General features: G+C 46.9%; 1 protein-coding gene across 3 annotated transcripts in view; it reads left to right on the top strand.

The window, feature by feature from the left end:
- PACS1 (phosphofurin acidic cluster sorting protein 1) overlaps nt 1-18,807 on the top strand; it is a 1,571,500-nt gene that overhangs the window by 750,399 nt on the left and 802,294 nt on the right. The gene's annotated exons all lie outside the window — the stretch shown is intronic.

Genomic DNA, 18,807 nt, shown 5'->3' with positions numbered 1-18,807 from the left:
CCCATGCATTCTTGTCAAATCCAATCCTTGACTTGGAAAGTAGCCTTTCTAATAGCCATCACTTCTCTACGAAGAGTTAGCGAAATACATGCATTTACTATCCAAGAACCCTTTATACAGATACTTAAACATAAAGTGGTTCTCCGTACAAATCCACAATTTTTACCAAAAGTCATATCACCGTTTCATCTAAACCAAACTGTGGAACTCCCAGTCTTCTTTCCACAACCAGAATCAGTAGCAGAAAGGGCTCTGCATACATTAGACATTAAAAGAGCGCTAATGTATTACATTGACAGAACAAAACAATTATTCGTAGCTTTCCAAAAACCTCACGCAGGTAACCCTATATCCAAACAAGGCATTGCCAGATGGATAGTCAAATGTATTCAGACCTGTTACCTTAAAGCTAAGAGAGAATTACCCATTACGCCAAGGGAACATTCCACTAGGAAAAAAGGCACCACAATGGCTTTTCTTGGAAATATACCAATGACAGAGATTTGTAAGGCAGCCACCTGGTCTGCGCCCCATACATTCACTAAGCATTACTGTGTAGATGTGTTAGCAACACAACAAGCCACAGTAGGACAGGCTGTACTCAGAACATTATTTCAGACAACTTCAACTCCTACAGGCTGACCACGCTTTTGGGGAGATTACTGCTTTGTAGTCTATGCACAGCATGTGTATCTGCAGCTACACATGCCATAGAACGGAAAATGTCACTTACCCAGTGTACATCTGTTCGTGGCATGTTGTGCTGCAGATTCACATGCGCCCTCCCACCTCCCCGGGAGCCTGTAGCCGTTTTAGTTGCAAGTAAATTGTAAATATGTAAATAAACATTCCTTTGATACACAATATGTACATACATTTCTACTCCATTGCATGGGCACCTCTAGTATCCTTACTTTACCAACTCCTACCTCACCCTTTGCGGGGAAAACAATCTAAGATGGAGTCGACGCCCATGCGCAATGGAGCCGAAAGGGAGGAGCCACTCGGTCCCGTGACTCGAAAAGACTTCTTCCAAGAAAAACAACTTGTAACACTCCGAGCCCAACACTAGATGGCAGGATAATGCACAGCATGTGAATCTGCAGCGCAGCATGCCACGAACAGATGTACACTGGGTAAGTGACATTTTCCATATTCACATATACATATGTGTGTGTGTAATTTTAGCGTTGACCACTGAATATATAAATATATATATACATATACAAACGTTTATTTATATATATATACACACACACACCACCCCCCCCCCCCCCCCCCCCACCCCCTTACCAGTATTCCATTATGCCCTGTTGGAGGTAGTTGAATCAGTTCTTTTTTCCGGCTTCTGGTGACAGGATGCTGGAGCCCTGAGCTCAACATATTTAAAGGTTTTTTTCTTCATGGCAACCATTCCCAACCTTTCCAATAATTCTATTGACGTCTGTAGAGGCAAAGGGTACACGTTTCTTGATTTCAAGACAGCAAAAATAATTTTTCTTCACAATATGTATTTGTTTTTTGTGAAGTTCCCTTTTTGTCGACAAAAGCAATCTGAAGAAAGCTGTTTGCACCCTGCACACAGCCACACCTGTGCCGCTGAGGGTGTGTGTTTGGTGCCTACTTGTGGCGCCTTCAGTGCTCTTCTAATCCCCCCTGGTCTGCCCTCCGAGTCGTGGGTTTACCTGCTGGCTGACCAGATTCAGAGTACCCCCTGACTCCTTAGGATCCCACGTTAAAATTGCTGAACTTTGACCTCTGCACCCGGCCGGCCCCGTGTTGCTAGTGGTGGGTGTTTGGGGTTAACTTGAATCTCAACCGGTGGACTTCCTAAGACCCGGAGACTGAGACTGAGACTGTAAGTGTTGTACTTACCTGTAAACATATCTAACTTTTCTTCGCCCCAGGAACTGTTTGAAAATTGCAGTGTCCAATTTTAAAATAGCTTTTTGCCAATAATTTAAAAACTGTATTACTTGCCTATTTCAAACCAAGTATTGTTGATACCTGTGTGAAATACGAAACGTTTAAGGTACTTATCTGCAACTTGAATCTTGTGGTTCTATTTGTGCAATATAAAACCATTGGTCTGCAGTTAAGTCTTTGAGTGTGTGCTTTTTCTGTTTTCTGTATGTGTCCAACAAATGCTTTGCACTACACTCTGATAAGCCTAACTGCTCGACCACACTACCACAAAGAGAGCATTAGTATGATCTACTTTAGCCTCTGTTAAGCGTCTGGGGAACCCCTGGACTCTGTGCACACTATATCTCACTTTGATATAGTATATACAGAACCAGCTTCCTGCAGCAGTGTGCACTATCAGTACAGAGTCTCTCACTTTCAGTTTCATGTCAGCTCTTTGAACATTTTTAGAGTGCCTGGTAGTACTCTCTGCACACCACAGGAAGATTAGAATTTTCATGCATCCATACTTGAAAGGCATTATCTTAATTAAGAGGCCAAGAGTCACTTCAAAATAATAGTTTGTTTCCTTCAGCAGATGTGTCTCAAAAGTAAATCACTCAGTCTACTGTAATCCCAGTTCAGTTTATCCATTACCTAGGAGCATTCCTAGACACACTGAGCAAGATTATTTCCTTTGTAGGAGAAGTTACTTTCTTCATCTAAGGTGTCAGAAGTGTCTAGAGAAAAGGCATCTGACTACCCACCACTTTTATTACTTCTGTGCTGAATGCATCTTGCAGTTTTTCTGTTACCAAACACCTGACTTCAGATGAGATCCTTGAAGCAATCTCTAGAAAACCACTTCCCAGTCCATTGGGAAGAAAGACAAGTTTTCCCTTTTTCAGGCTTCAGGTAACTCTCTTCCTTGATGGTATTGATCAACAAATCTCCTAAAATGTGTTCCATTTGAACAAGACATATTGTACCAAACTATTATGACGGTTACTTCCCCATTACATTTGGATGCCAACATGAATCAGCTTCAACATCAAGGAATGTGGTCAGAGAATAGAAGACTAACAACATCAATCTGCTGGAGCTGATGGCCGTTTTTCTGTCACCAGTCTTTGTTACAGAGCTTCTAGAAACATCTTTGCTTCTTCAAATGAATAGTACAATGATGACGTATTGCATCAACAAGCAGGGAGGCACAAGATCCAGAGCTCTGTGAAGTTTAGAGAATATGGAAATGATTGTGCAAAGAATCACAACAGTCATCTACCTGATGATGTAGAAATAGATTCTCTGAGAAGAGTAGTTCTAGAGGAGTGCATGGTCAAGATGGCAGAGTAGCAAGATGTGCTCCACTATGTCTCCTGGACTGACTGGGAATTGCTGCTTACCTATCAGGTAGCAACTGCTCCATCCACACAAGCTGACCATGCAGTGAGGTGTGCCCCGAGGGCCAACAGCGGGGCTCAAAGGAGGCATTAAAGAATGGCTAAAGTTGTGGGAGACTTGACCGGGAGAGAAGAGATCAGACAACCTAGCTAAGAAAGCTGCTGGGTCTTAGCCGAGGCTCTGCTCACACTGTGACCACCGGGGCCCTGTAGAGACACCCATTGAGCTACAGAGCAGCAGTGAGAAACATTTGGCAGTCGCAGCTGGCCTGCTCCCATGCAGGAGAGAGAGCACATGTGCAGCCTGGAAAACGGAGGATTCCAATGCCTGCTGGTGGCTGGGCTGGGGATTCCTCACACCACAGATAGGCCCTGGTTAGCTCTGCTGCCCTGAGGGGCCTTCTGGTGGCCTGGACATGCAGTGGGTGTCACCGGGGCTGCTGTGGACCTGCATGCATAGCAGACAGCAGACTAACATGCCACAGGAGCAACTATGCAGAGGAAGGTTATTACAGAGGTCCCACATGCCATGCAGAAGACCCAGGTGGATCGTGATTGATGACCTGTGACCACGTGGCACTAGATAGGACAGAGAATATGACAGTGAACATCACACAGAATTCACCTGCAGGCATGACATAAGTTCCCTTTGAATTCTGGAAGGTGGGGGAGCAGTGTAACTGGATAAAAGTGATTTCCCCTCCAAGACTGCATCATAATTGTGTTGTATAGACTCGGAGGGTCCCCTCGAAATTTTCTCAACAATCATGTAGGCAGAACAAGGGACTGCATTTTGATCTGTCATGTCAGTAGCAGATACAGATGGACACATCCTTTTATCCTGACTTTTAAGATAGCGTGGAAGTGATTCCACATCACTGAGAAATCGCAGGCTGCCTGTCTCTTGGGCCTCTCTTTTTTGGTAGTGGATACCAAACCCACAGCAGGTGAAGAGGGTGTAGGAAAGTACCCTCTTTTTGGCATGGTTACCCCCACTTTTTGCCTACTATCAGTGTGCTTAAACTGTCTTCCTGGGATCCAGCTAGCCAGGACCCCAGTGATTGTGCTTTCTCCCACCAAATTTGGTTACATAGGGCCTTTGTGCGCTCCACAATTGGCATACTAGTGTCCCCTTATAAGTCCCTAGTTTCTGGTACTTAGGTACCCAAGGCATCGGGACATCAGTGGTCCCCCATGTGCTGCATCATTTATTATGCCACCCATGGGAGCCCATGTAAAATGTGTCTGCAGGCCTGCCATTGCAGCCTGCATCAAAAAGGTGCATGCACCCTTTCACCACACGTCACTACACCAGGTCAGCGTAAGTCACCCCCTATGGTAGGCCCTTGCAGCCCAAAGGGCAGGGTGCAGGTCCCTGTGAGTGAGGGGACCACTGCATGAGCAGAGGTGCTCTATGCACTCCAGTTCCATTGCACTGTACTTAGTAAGTGTGGGAAAGCCATTTTACCCATGTACTGGACACAGGTCACTAATGGTGGTAACTCCAAACCTGGGCATGTTTGGTATTAAACATGTTAGAATCATACCGCAATACTGTTGCCAGTATTAGTTGCATGATTCTATGCACTCTAGAAGCTCCTTAGAGGACCCCCCAGTATTGCTTCTACCAGTCTTCCAGGGGATTCCAGGCAGCCCACGCAGCTGCAGCCCTTCAGACAGTATTCTGCCCTTCTGCTGCTTGATCAGCCCAGGCAGGGGAAGGCAGACCATAGGGTTTTCTGTGGGAGAGAGAGGCAACACCCTCTCCCTTGGAAATAGGTGTTACAAGGCTTTGGAGTGGTAAACTCCCCAATCCACGGGTTGCTTTGAAGGGCACATTTGGTGCCCTTCTTGCACAAACATATTTGCACCAGCACAGGGATCCCCTGTCCCTGCTCTGGCACAAAATTGAACAAAGGAAAGGGGAGTGACCACTCCCCTGTCCATCACCATCCCAGTGGTGGTGCTCACAGCTCCTCCAGGAGGCAACTCAGTTCTGCCATCTTGAAACCAGGATGTGCAGAGGCGCTTGGGACCATTTGAGCAGCCAGGTCAAGCAGGTGGCGTCAGAGACCCCTCCTGATAGGTGGTAATCTTGCAAGGTGACCAAACCCACTTTTAGGGATATTTAGGGACTCCCTTGCGGGTGGGTCCCCAGATTCAACGTGCAAGACTCCACCAGGAGTCCTATGCATCGTTCACTTCTGCTCCTGGCCACTGCACCTGCAACTGGACACTTCAGGAACCAACAAGACTTCAACTCCCGAGATGACCTTGTCTTGCAACATTGTTTCTCCGGCTCCTTCCAGCAACTGCAACATTTCCCCGGCTTTGCATCCTCTGAGGTCGGAAAGGCTTCAGCTGCACAAGGAAGCAAGAAGGAATTTCCCTTGGAGTCACTCCCCTTCATCTGCTGGCTTCCACAGCAACAATGTCCGGCTGCGTGGATCTGCTCTCCTCTGGAACTGCTTGGATCCTGCATCATAGATGGTGGTCTGGAGTGGTCACGTTGGTCCTCTCTACCCGCTGTTCAGCTTGGGCGATGGTGAGCCCTTGCCTCTCCTAGCAGGACCTTGCACTGCGACTCTTGCAGCAACCAAGGCTCATTGACTCCTGCTCTAGGGGATCTTCAGGCTCCGAGTAGCCCTGGCCTCAAGCACTTCATCCTTCAAAGAAAAGTCTGGTCTCTGCTGCTCCAGCGACGTGGGTCTCCCCTCCAGGTCTGCTGGCTGGGCCTCACAGCAACTTACTGTGCCTGCTGCCAGTGGATTGCCTGTGGGGGCTGGAACCGCTTCTGATGACTCTCTGGACTGCTGAGGGTCAGCTCAGACTCCCTTCCTAGAGTCGAGCCCCCTGTACCTTGCTGGTCCTCTTCAGCTTTGCAATGCTTCTTTTGCTCCTCTTGCATTTGCCGAGGCTTGTTGGTGGTTCTCCTAAGCCACTGACTATCTGTGACCGACGTGGGACACCATTTGACTCCGCAACTGGTCATCTTCTTCCCCCGTCGACCTGGATATTTATCCACTGAAGGGTGGGTAGTGGCTCCCGCCTTGATTGGCTATTCCAACATGGACAGAACTCTATCCCCTTCCTTTGTATGTCCTCTTCTTCCAGAATCCAACTATGGTTTCCTCTGTTCTGGTCCTATTCTTGCACAACACATTTTCTAAATCCACTTGTTAGTCCTTAGGAAAAAACAGGTACTGACCTCTGCTCTCCTGATCGCTGGGGTTCACTAAGGTACTCACTTCTTGAGGTCCCGAGTTCTCCCAGCTCCCCTCTAACTACTCTATATCCTTGGGTAGGAACCTCACTATATATATATATATATATATATATATATGTATATATATATATATATATATATATATATAAAATGCAGTGGTTTCCAATCTGTGCGCCACGGCTCCCCAGTGCGCCGTCAAAACTAGCCAGGGGTGCCACACACAGTTTGGGAACCACTGGACTTTATTTTGCATGTCTCTTTTGTGACTGTCTCAGCATATGCTACAACTACCAGGGAATTACGTTGAAGTGCTGCCTGCAGTCTCCATTGAGGAGACTAGGTGTCGCTGTAGTTGGTCTGCCCTTTCTGTGTGTTTTAGTTGGGGACGCTCTGGCCACTACTGCACTTGCTGACAATTGCATTAGAAGTGATCACTGGATAATGCATACAGCGAAAATGAGTGTTAAACGGCTGTAATGCGTGTATTTTCAAAGGTTTGAAATGTTGTTCTGTATTATAAGTTTAACCGGTTCTGTGCTGAGGACGTAGTGGTTACGTCCTGTGGCACAGTGCTGCTGTGCCGAGGACGTAACCATTACGTCCTCGGCACACAGCCCAGTGGAAGCGCTCTTGCTCCCTCTGTGTGCTTCCCCCCACCCCCCAAAGGCAGGGATGGAAGGGGAAGCCCTTCCCCTTCAACCCTGACCCCCCTGCCCACATCAGCGTACCAGCACGCGCTGTTTGTCACAGAGCCTCCCCCATCGCACTGGAAGCGAATTTATTTTAGGCCAACTTTTTTTTTTTTTTTTTTTTTTAGAGATGGGGAGAGACCCATTAGGCAAGGTTCGCTCCCCTGGGGGGCAAATTGTATTTAGACCATTTCTGCCCCCCTTGGGGGCAGAATGGCCGATTTTAGGTCAATCTGCCCCCAAGGGGTCAGAAACCACTAGGCCCCCCTGGGGCCGGCTGAGCTAGAGGCCAAAATCCACAGGTAGGCACTGTTTTCTATGAAAAAATGTGATGTGTCCACGTTGTGTTTTGGGCCATTTCCTGTCGCGGGCGCTAGGCCTACTCACACAAGTGAGGTATCATTTTTATCGGGAGACTTGGGGGAACGCTGGGTGGCTCCTCCCAGATTCCTGAACTTTCTGTCACCGAAATGTGAGGAAAATGTGTTTTTTTTTTTAGCCAAATTTTGAGGTTTGCAAAAGATTCTGGGTAACATAACCTGGTCAGAGCCCCACAAGTCACCCCATCTTGGATTCCCCTAGGTCTCTAGTTTAAAAAAATGCACAGGTTTGGTAGGTTTCCCTAGGTGCCGGCTGAGCTAGAGGCCAAAATCTACAGGTAGGCATTTTGCAAAAAACACCTCTGTTTTCTTTAAAAAAATGTGATGTGTCCACGTTGCGTTTTGGGGCATTTCCTGTTGCGGGTGCTAGGCTTACCCACACAAGTGAGGTATCATTTTTATCGGGAGACTTGGGGAAAATAGATTAGCAAAACAAGTGTTATTGCCCCTTGTCTTTCTCTACATTTTTTCCTTCCAAATATAAGAGAGTGTGTAAAAAAAAAGACATCTATTTGAGAAATGCCCTGTAATTCACATGCTAGTATGGTCAACCCCAGAATTCAGAGATATGCAGATAACCACTGCTCCTCAACACCTTATCTTGTGCCCATTTTGGAAATACAAAGGTTTTCTTGATAGCTATTTTTCACACTTTATATATTTAAGCAAATGAATTGCTGTATACCCAGTATAGAATGAAAACGCACTGCAGGGTGCAGCTCATTTATTGGCTCTGGGTGCCTAGGGTTCTTGATGAACCTACAAGCCCTATATATCCCCGCAACCAAAGGAGTCCAGCAGACGTAACAGTATATTGCTTTCGAAAATCTGACATTGCAGGAAAAAGTTACAGAGTAAAACGTAGAGAAAAATTGATGTTTTTTTCACCTCAACTTTCTCCAAAATGTGAGGAAAATTTGTTTTGTTTTTTTAGCTACATTTTGAGGTTTGCAAAGGATTCTGGGTAACAGAACCTGGTCAGAGCCCCACAAGTCACCCCATCTTGGATTCCTCTGGGTCTCTAGTTTTCAAAAATGCACAGGGTTGGTAGGTTTCCCTAGGTTCCGGCTGAGCTAGAGGCCAAAATCTACCAGTAGGCACTTTGCAAAAAACACCTCTGTTTTCTTTGAAAAAATGTGATGTGTCCACATTGCGTTTTGGGGCATTTCCTGTCGCGGGCGCTAGGCCTATCCACACAAGTGAGGTATCATTTTTATCGGGAGACTTGGGGGAACATAGATTAGCAAAACAAGTGTTATTGCCCCTTGTCTTTCTCTACATTTTTTCCTTCCAAATATAAGAGTGTGTGTAAAAAAAGACATCTATTTGAGAAATGCCCTGTAATTCACATGCTAGTATGGTCACCCCGGAATTCAGAGATGTGCAGATAACCACTGCTCCTCAACACCTTATCTTGTGCCCATTTTGGAAATGCAAAGGTTTTCTTGATACCTATTTTTCACTCTTTATATTTCAGCAAATGAATTGCTGTATACCCAGTATAGAATGAAAACGCACTGCAGGGTGCAGCTCATTTATTGGCTCTGGGTACCTAGGGTTCTTGATGAACCTACAAGCCCTATATATCCCCGCAACCAGAGGAGTCCAGCAGACGTAACGGTATATTGCTTTCGAAAATCTGACATTGCAGGGAAAAGTTACAGAGTAAAACGTAGAGAAAAATTGATGTTTTTTTCACCTCAATTTCAATATTTTTCTTTTTCAGTTATTTTCTGTAGGAAACCCTTGTAGGATCTACACAAATGACCCCTTGCTGAATTCAGAATTTTGTCTACTTTTCAGAAATGTTTAGGTTTCTGGGATCCATCATTGGTTTCAGGCCCATTTCTGTCACTGACTGGAAGGAGGCTGAAAGCACAAAAAAATGTAAAAATGGGGTATGTCCCAGTAAAATGCCAAATTTGTGTTGAAAAATTGGGTTTTCTGATTCCAGTCTGCCTGTTCCTGAAAGCTGGGAAGCTGGTGATTTTAGCACCGCAAACCCTTTGTTGATGCCATTTTCAGGGAAAAAACCACAAGCCTTCTTCTGCAGCCACTTTTTCCCATTTTTTTTAAAAAAAACGAAATTTTCACTGTATTTTGGCTAATTTCTTGGCCTCCGTCAGGGGAACCCACAAAGTCTGGATACCTCTAGAATCCCTAGGATGTTGGAAAAAAAGGAGGCAAATGTGGCTTGGCTAGCTTATGTGGACAAAAAGTTATGAGGGCCTATTTACAAACTGCCCCAAATAGACAAAAAGAGGCTCGGCACAGGAGGGGGAAAAGGCCTGGCAGCGAAGGGGTTAACAAAGTAAGCCTCGTTCTCCGTGATACATTAGATCCGGCATTTTGAAAAAACATTATTTAAGTCACTTTGTTCAACCTGCTACAGTTTTTTCAGTTTGTCATGCTTTTGCTGTACTGTGGTTTGGAATTGAAGCATATGCTCTAAGTTATCTCATCAATGCCTTAAACGTAATGTGAAAGGAAACACCAGTTTTGCCCCCTTTTGTCAATAACAGCCATTTGTTCAGAAGATTAATAACATCATCTGCATTTATTTAAACATGGCATTTGCGTAGTCCACAATGGCCAGTCATTTTAGTTCCAGAACACTTTAAAAAGTGTTTTAGTCTTCATATTGTATTGTTTTAGGTATATACTAATAATAAGTGTAGGAAGTTGGCTCTGTATGCACTATTTCAAAGTAAGGAATAGTATGCACAGAGTCTAAGGGTTCCCCTTAGAGGTAAGATAGTGGCAAAAAGAGATAATACTAATGCTCTATTTTGTGGTAGTGTGGTCGAGCAGTAGGCTTATCAAAGGAGTAGTGTTAAGCATTTGTTGTACATACACACAGGCAATAAATGAGGAACACACACTCAGAGACAAATCCAGGCCAATAGGTTTTGTTATAGAAAAATATATTTTCTTAGTTTATTTTAAGAACCACAGGTTCAAATTCTACATGTAATATCTCATTTGAAAGGTATTGCAGGTAAGTACTTTAGGAACTTTGAATAATTACAGTAGCATATATACTTTTCACATAAAACACAAATAGCTGTTTTAAAAGTGGACACAGTGCAATTTTCACAGTTCCTGGGGGAGGTAAGTTATTGTTAGTTTTAGCAGGTAAGTAAATCACTTACAAGTCTCAGGTTTGGGTCCAAGGTAGCCCACCGTTGGGGGTTCAGAGCAACCCCAAAGTTACCACACCAGCAGCTCAGGGCCGGTCAGGTGCAGAGGTCAAAGAGGTGCCCAAAACACATAGGCTTCAATGGAGAGAAGGGGGTGCCCCGGTTCCAGTCTGCCAGCAGGTAAGTACCCGCGTCTTCGGAGGGCAGACCAGGGGGGTTTTGTAGGGCACCGGGGGGGACACAAGTCAGCACGAAAAGTACACCCTCAGCAGCGCGGGGGCGGCCGGGTGCAGTGTGTAAACAAGCATCTGGTTCTCTGTAGGTTTCAATGGGAGACCAAGGGGTCTCTTCAGCGGTGCAGGCAAGGGGGGGGGCTCCTCGGGGTAGCCACCACCTGGGCAAGGGAGAGGGCCTCCTGGGGGTCACTCCTGCACAGAAGTTCCGTTCCTTCAGGTGCTGGGGGCTGCGGGTGCAGGGTCTTTTCCAGCCGTCGGGACTTTAGGTTCAGGCAGTTGCGGTCAGGGGGAGCCTCGGGATTCCCTCTGCAGGCGTCGCTGTGGGGGCTCAGGGGGGACAACTTTGGTTACTCACTGTCTCGGAGTCGCCGGAGGGTCATCCCTGAGGTGTTGTTTCTCCACCAGTCGAGTCGGGGTCGCCGTGTTGCAAGTCTCACGCTTCTTGCGGGGAGTTGCAGGGGTCTTTAAATCTGCTCCTTTGAAACAAAGTTGCAGTCTTTTGGAGCCGGGCCGCTGTCCTCGGGAGTTTCTTGTCTTTCTTAAAGCAGGGCAGTCCTCTGAGGATTCAGAGGTCGCTGGTCCTTTGGAAAGCGTCGCTGGAGCAGGTTTCTTTGGAAGGCAGGAGACAGGCCGGTAGGACCGGGGCCAAAGCAGTTGGTGTCTTCTGTTCTTCCTCTGCAGGGGTTTTTCAGCTCAGTAGTCTTCTTCTTCTTGTAGTTTCAGGAATCTAAATCTTTAGGTTCAGGGAAGCCCTTAAATACTAAATTTAAGGGCGTGTTTAGGTCTGGGGGGTTAGTAGCCAATGGCTACTAGCCCTGAGGGTGGGTACACCCTCTTTGTGCCTCCTCACATCCCTAATCCTATTGGGGAATCCTCCATCTGCAAGATGGAGGATTTCTAAAAGTTAGTCACTTCAGCTCAGGACACCTTAGGGGCTGTCCTGACTGGCCAGTGACTCCTCCTTGTTATTCTCATTATCTCCTCCGGTCTTGCCGCCAAAAGTGGAGCCGTGGCCGGAGGGGGCGGGCAACTCCACTAGCTGGAGTGCCCTGCGGTGCTGGAACAAAGGGGGTAAGCCTTTGAGGCTCACCGCCAGGTGTTACAGCTCCTGCCTGGGGGAGGTGATAGCAACTCCACCCAGTGCAGGCTTTGTTACTGGCCTCAGAGTGACAAAGGCACTCTCCCCATGGGGCCAGCAACATGTCTCGGTTGTGGCAGGCTGCTGGAACCAGTCAGCCTACACAGATAGTCGGTTAAGGTTTCAGGGGGCACCTCTAAGGTGCCCTCTGGGGTGTATTTCACAATAAAATGTACGCTGGCATTCAGTGTGCATTTATTGTGCTGAGAAGTTTGATACCAAACTTCCCAGTTTTCAGTGTAGCCATTATGGTGCTGTGGAGTCCGTGTTTGACAGACTCCCAGACCATATACTCTTATGGCTACCCTGCACTTACAATGTCTAAGGTTTGGCTTAGACACTGTAGGGGCACAGTACTCATGCACTGGTGCCCTCACCTATGGTATAGTGCACCCTGCCTTAGGGCTGTAAGGCCTACTAGAGGGGTGACTTATCTATACTGCATAGGCAGTGTGAGGTTGGCATGGCACCCTGAGGGGAGTGCCATGTGGACTTACTCGTTTTGTTCTCATCAGCACACACAAGCTGGCAAGCAGTGTGTCTGTGCTGAGTGAGGGGTCCCCAGGGTGGCATAAGATATGCTGCAGCCCTTAGAGACCTTCCCTGGCATCAGGGCCCTTGGTACCAGGGGTACCAGTTACAAGGGACTTACCTGGATGCCAGGGTGTGCCAATTGTGGAATCAAAAGTACAGGTTAGGGAAAGAACACTGGTGCTGGGGCCTGGTTAGTAGGCCTCAGCACACTTTCAATTCAAAACATAGCATCAGCAAAGGCAAAAAGTCAGGGGGTAACCATGCCAAGGAGGCATTTCCTTACAATAAGGCAAACAATAACGCTTACATTTGTAACAGCTGGGACATTAAAATACTTGTGCCAGTAAAACAAAAGTTTAGGTGACACACTAGCAGTGTACTGTGAGCAAACTAAAAATAATCACTTCTAGCAAAATAGATTCCAGTCCATAAATGAGGTGTGATTTACTGACATTTCAAAAGTTCCTTTAATATGTTTCTATGTTTAAAAGTGCATAATATTTCTGTAAGTGTGCATTAAACAGAATTTATAATGCTCTGGTGCAGAGAGCCAATGGGGTCAGAGTAAAACAATGGTTGATGGTGTTTGACTTTATAACATGTGTTGTTGCCAGCAGATCTAGCCCTGTAAAATTATAGACATTAAATAATAGTGCAGAGCTGCTCATGTCACCTCACTGGTGTAAGCATGCCCATAAATGAGCTTCAGGCAGGAGAGTCACAATTGTTAAAGCCAAAAATTATGTTATAACCATAAAAAAAAATGAAACCTGCCCTGTTTTACTAGGGCTGCCGTCAGCAAAACATGCTCCCTTACTAAACTGCCCTTTGCATGCGGAATTAAACAACTGTTATATTTTTATTTTGTTACAGTTATATCTATAATAATTACAATAACCTCATCAGCTTCATCCCAATTATTTTCAGGGAGAAAAATGGAAGCACTCCCTAGGCCGGGCTTACATCCCCCCACCAGCCAAAAAAAAGTAACATAACGGGGAGCTGCAGCCAACGGCCCATAGGTCAAGGGAGCCGTGGGTTGAAAATGTTTGGGAGCCACTGATATAATGTATACTTACCTCCGGTTGGGGGGACTGCCTATAATTAATCTAGTGTAGTATTACCTTAATAAGGTACCTTTATTTTTGTAACATTGTGTGGTTCTTTTATATGCAATAAGTTACGATGTGGCTATTGTGGTATTGCATATGCTTTGCATGTCTCCTTTATAATATTGGCTGCTCATCCATAGCTGCCTCTAGAGAGCCATGGCTTTCTCCGCACTGTCTTCATTCACTAGTAGGTGTTGATTGGACCTGGTATGAGGTGCCAAACCATAGGTGCCCACCACACACCAGGCCAGCGTCCTATAAAGGGTACAAGCCTGACGGCCCAGAAGACATCCATGAAAGAATGGAGCTGCCTGGGGAAGCAGTGCTACCTCTCCACGTGACTCAGGGGATCAAGGACAGTGATGCACCTTCACAGTTGGGGCAGCATGCTGACACTGACGTTGGTAGATTGAAAGTTCCTGGTTCATCTTTCTCTGCTTTCTCCCCCGCCCCCCCCCCGCAGCCCACCCTGCTTCTTTATAATTTAGACTATGGCTAAACGTCTGGGGTGAGAACGCGGAGGGTAGTGGGGCAAGGGGAGGAGAGACAGGATGCAGAAGCTACCAGTGAGACACAAGCTGATCCCAGTTGGATTAGGAGGCAATTTAATTTTCTCTCTTAAACTTTGTTACTTGTATCAGGGCAGGAGCAATCCTTGGTGTGGGATTGTCACTTGGAGGGCAGGAGGTTCCTTGCCCCAGGATTCCAGGTGACTCCAGACCCCAGAAGGGCTGAATGCCTCTTCAAGTTTGGAAAGAATAGTATTCTTCTGATTCTGTTTCATGTTTTTAGTTTGGGAGTTTTCAAGTGAAGTTAGAGGGGACAGCACATACACAATTAGGGAACTAGAGGAGATGCTGTGATATTGTTGCATTTATTCACTTGCAAATATCTACACTGTTTATAGCAACTTTATGATTACTATCACTATGCTAAATGTGTACAGCCTGAATAGCCTAATTAAGAGAGGGACAATATGGAAAGACCTCAAAAACTGACAGCTTAATGTCCTGTGTTTGTAGGAGACTCACTAAAGAAAGATCCCGGACACAGTACATATTCAACCGCATGTCACTCCTAGGCTGCTATCAACAACTGGGAGTAGATATTTTCCTTAAAAGCAATTTTCATTGAGAATCTCAGAAATCAGAGCACATAAAGGTTGTTACTTGATTCTAGTGACTGCCTTCCACTGCCACCAGTTTACCTTTGCTACACTGTACCCACCCAACACAACCCGGGACGCATTTCTATTACAATTGTTAGAGATGCTGGTGAGGGTAGCAAGGGGTGTTGTATATTTTACGAGAGACTTTGTTGAAGTTTGGGACCCATTAAGGGATAGAGAGGTTGGGGGGCTGGGACTCACTGGAGCATTTTTGAAGAAATTAAAAACACTCATTGACCTAGATCTGAGGAATGTTTAGCGAGAAGTACATAAAATGCAGACTGAATATACGTACTACACACACACACACACACACTACACACACACACACACACACACACACACACACACACACACACATATCATTGTTAGCAGTGCCTTTCTAGCTAGTTTTATTGCAGACATTGGTCCAATTTCTGTGTAGGACAATGCTCCTGTTACTGTGAATTCACCCTTCATTGCTGAGAGATCACTGGAGGAAATCAATTACTAGATAAATGACTACTTTTCCTTGAATCAAGGTGTGAAGCTTCCACTGGACGAGTGTGGGATGCTTTTTAAGGGGTGATCAGTGTCAGGAATATAGCTTTCACAGCTAAAAGTATTAACAAACTGGAGAAGGATTCTAGTCTAAGGTGTATTCTAGAGGAATTAGTTCCAAATCAGAACAACAAGATTATCTACAAAGTACTCAACTCCCCAATGTTGCCCACTCTGAGGGGTAGATTTTGAACAAAACCGTACAGGTTGGGGAAGGTAATGCACCAGTAAAACCCTGAAACTAAGTAATGCTCCAGATCAAGATGGATTTAGGTCTTGTTTTACAAACCCTTTGTGCAACAATGAGCAGCAAAACTGACCGACTTTTTTAATTAATGTGAAAACACCCACGATGAGCAAGGACCTAAAATCAGGCAGGGATAAAGAGCCACTGCACATGACAATAGTAGAGCTGTTATACACCTTGCCAGATACTGGCATGCTCTCACCTCTTGCGTCTATGGAGGAGGGAAGCATCTTATGCCATGGTGGTGCATAGGGCAGCTGAGGTCTTGGACCTAGATCTGCCTACGGTGCCGGTCAGGACTAACCTCCTGACTGAGGTGCTTCAGCCGGGGGTTTTCACATCAGACCCAATGTGACCCTTTGATGAAGTGCTCACTAATGTCCTGCTGGGGACGTGGTCCAGACCGAGCACAGGGGCTCCTGTAAATAGGACAGTTGGCCGCCGCCATTGCCCACCTCCGATGATCCTAGTTTCCTCACACAACACCCCACCCCGGAGAGCTTGGTGGTCCAACCCTCCACTTCCCTTCTGCACCCCTGGGTATGGAAACCAAGAGGCTGGACCAAATTGGGAAGAAGATGTTTTCTTCCTCCAGCCTGGCATTGAGGTCAGTAAACACCTCATGCCTATTGGGCCAGTTTACCGATACTTTATGGGATATGGTGGCGCAGGTGCTGCCTCAGGTCCCGGGGTGCATGGGGGACACTCTCTCATAAGCAGTCAAAGATGGGAGAGATGCAGCTAAGTTTACTATTAGGTGTGGTTTCGACACGACTGTAGAACCATTTCAGCAACGGTGGCCCATCTTCGCCACGCCTGGCTTCGTACATTTGGCTTTTCAGGGGATGTCCAGGCAAACCTTATGAACATGCCCTTTGATGGCTCCCGCATATTTGGTGAAAAGGCAGACTCGGTGCTGGAGCGTTTCAAGAATTCTCAGCCTAAGGCCAAGTCCTTCGGCATCTCGGTGACCCCTCGACAACAGTCTGTCTTTTGCTCCTTTCGAGGCTTTGGAAGGGGCAGGGTACAACGCCATCCACAGATCAGCCACTGTCCTCTGTCAGGTCAGCATCATGTGCGGGGACGAGGTCGTGGTACCTTCAGACCCAGAGGGGCTGGCCCGAAGTCGTCCACCACCCAGCCTCCCTCCACCACAGCGCCCAAGTCCTCCTAGTGTGATTCTGCAAGACCATATTCCTCAGTTGGAGAGAGGATTCAATTTCATCTTCCTTTCTGGCGGTCCATAACATCGGGCAAGTGGATCTTGCAGGTCATACAGAAGGGCTATTCCCTCTCATTCCAGTCTTTCCCTCCCTCTATGCCTCAGTTAAAAGTACGGCTGACGAAGGATCACTTAGTCTTGCTCCGCGAGGAAGTTGCGGCTCTATTGGCCAAGGGAGCAATAGAAAGGGTCCCGATGTCAGAAGTAGGCAGTGGTTGTTAATCCAGCTACTTTCTGATTCCCAAAAAGAACAAGGGCCTTCGCCCTATTCTAGATTTGCGGGAGGTTAAGCTCTTCCTCAAAAAGTAGAAATTCAAGATGCTTACTCTGGCTCAGGTCTTTTGTTCTCTAGACCATGGAGACTGGATGGTAATGGACTTCCAGGATGCCTATTTTCACATCCCCATCCTACCTGCCCACAGCCGCTACTTGTGGTTCAAGGTAGACCACAAACACGTTCAGTTTACTGTGCTACCCTTTGGCCTTACCAGTGTCTCTCAGGTGTTCACCAAGGTGATGGCAGTGGTCGCAGCTCATCTGTGCAGGTTTGTGGGGGGGGGTTTAAGTTTTCCTCTACCTCCAGGACTGGCTGTTAAAGGCTCCTTCGCCCCAGGCTGTCATCACCCACCTTCAGACTACGGTGAACCTCCTGCATTCACTGGGGTTCACTATAAATGTGCCAAAGTCACACCTGACTCTCTCTCAACTTTCATTGGAGCTGTTATGGACACAGTGCAGTTTCGGGCTTATCCTCCCAAGCAGGGAGTCCAGGATATTCAGGTTATTCAATGATGTTTCAGCCTCTATTCTGGATTTCGGTGAGACAGACTCTGAGGCTGTTGGGCCTCACGACCTCCTGCATCCTGTTAGTCAACTATGCCTGATGGCATATGAGGGCTCTGCAGTGAGACCTGAAGGTCCCATGGCCACAGCGTCAGGGGAATCTCACTGAAACGGTTCAGAACTCGGCGGGGACTGCAAACGATCTGCAGTGGTGGTTAGTGAACTGATTGGGTCTGATTGGGTCAGAGGCAGACTCCTCTACCTTCCCCAACCAAATCTCACAGTAGTGACAGATGCATCACTTCTGTGATGGGGCAGCCATCTGGGAGAGACAGAGTTAAATGTCTCTGAACTCTGGTGGAATCCGGACTCCATATCAACTTACTGGAGCTCCAGACGATCTGTCTGGCATTGAAAGCATTTCTGCCTGTTGTAGAAGGGAAGATGGTGCACGTGTTCATGGGCAACACCACCACAACGTGGTACTGCAGCAAGCTGGGCAGTGTGGGGCTGTGGATCCTTTGTCAAGAGGCCCTGCATCTCTGGACATGGCTAGAACAGCAGGACATAACCCTGATGGTTGCAACACCTGGCAGGCTCTCTCAACACAAGGGCAGACAAACTCAGCCGTTGATGCCTAGTGGATCACAAGTGGTGTCTCCATCCGGGAGTGGCTCAAGAATTCTTTCTGCAGTGGGGGGAGAGCCTTGGTTAGATCTGTTCACCTCCGCAGAGAATGTGCAATGTCAGCAGTATTGTGCGTTGGAGTTTCCAAGGTGGCACTCGCTCGACAACATTTTTCGCCGCAAGTGGAGTTCAGGCTTCTTGTACACCTTTCCGCCCATACCACTTCTGTCCAGAGTTCTCAAGAAGATCAAGAATGACAAGGCCCGAGTAATCCTGGTGGCTCCTAACTGGCCACGGAGAGTCTGCTATCCCGAGCTCCTGAAAATGAGCATCGATCCTCCGATCAGGCTGCCTCTTTGGGAAGCTCTTCTGTTGCAGCAGCAGGGGAAGGTTCTCCAACCGAACCTGTCAACTCTGCTCCTTCATACATGGAGATTGAGTGGCACCAGTTGACAGC

This window comes from Pleurodeles waltl, chromosome 9 (assembly GCF_031143425.1).
Source record: "Pleurodeles waltl isolate 20211129_DDA chromosome 9, aPleWal1.hap1.20221129, whole genome shotgun sequence".
In the NCBI taxonomy this organism is placed as follows: domain Eukaryota; kingdom Metazoa; phylum Chordata; class Amphibia; order Caudata; family Salamandridae; genus Pleurodeles; species Pleurodeles waltl.
This window is presented reverse-complemented; position numbering and strand designations above follow the sequence as displayed.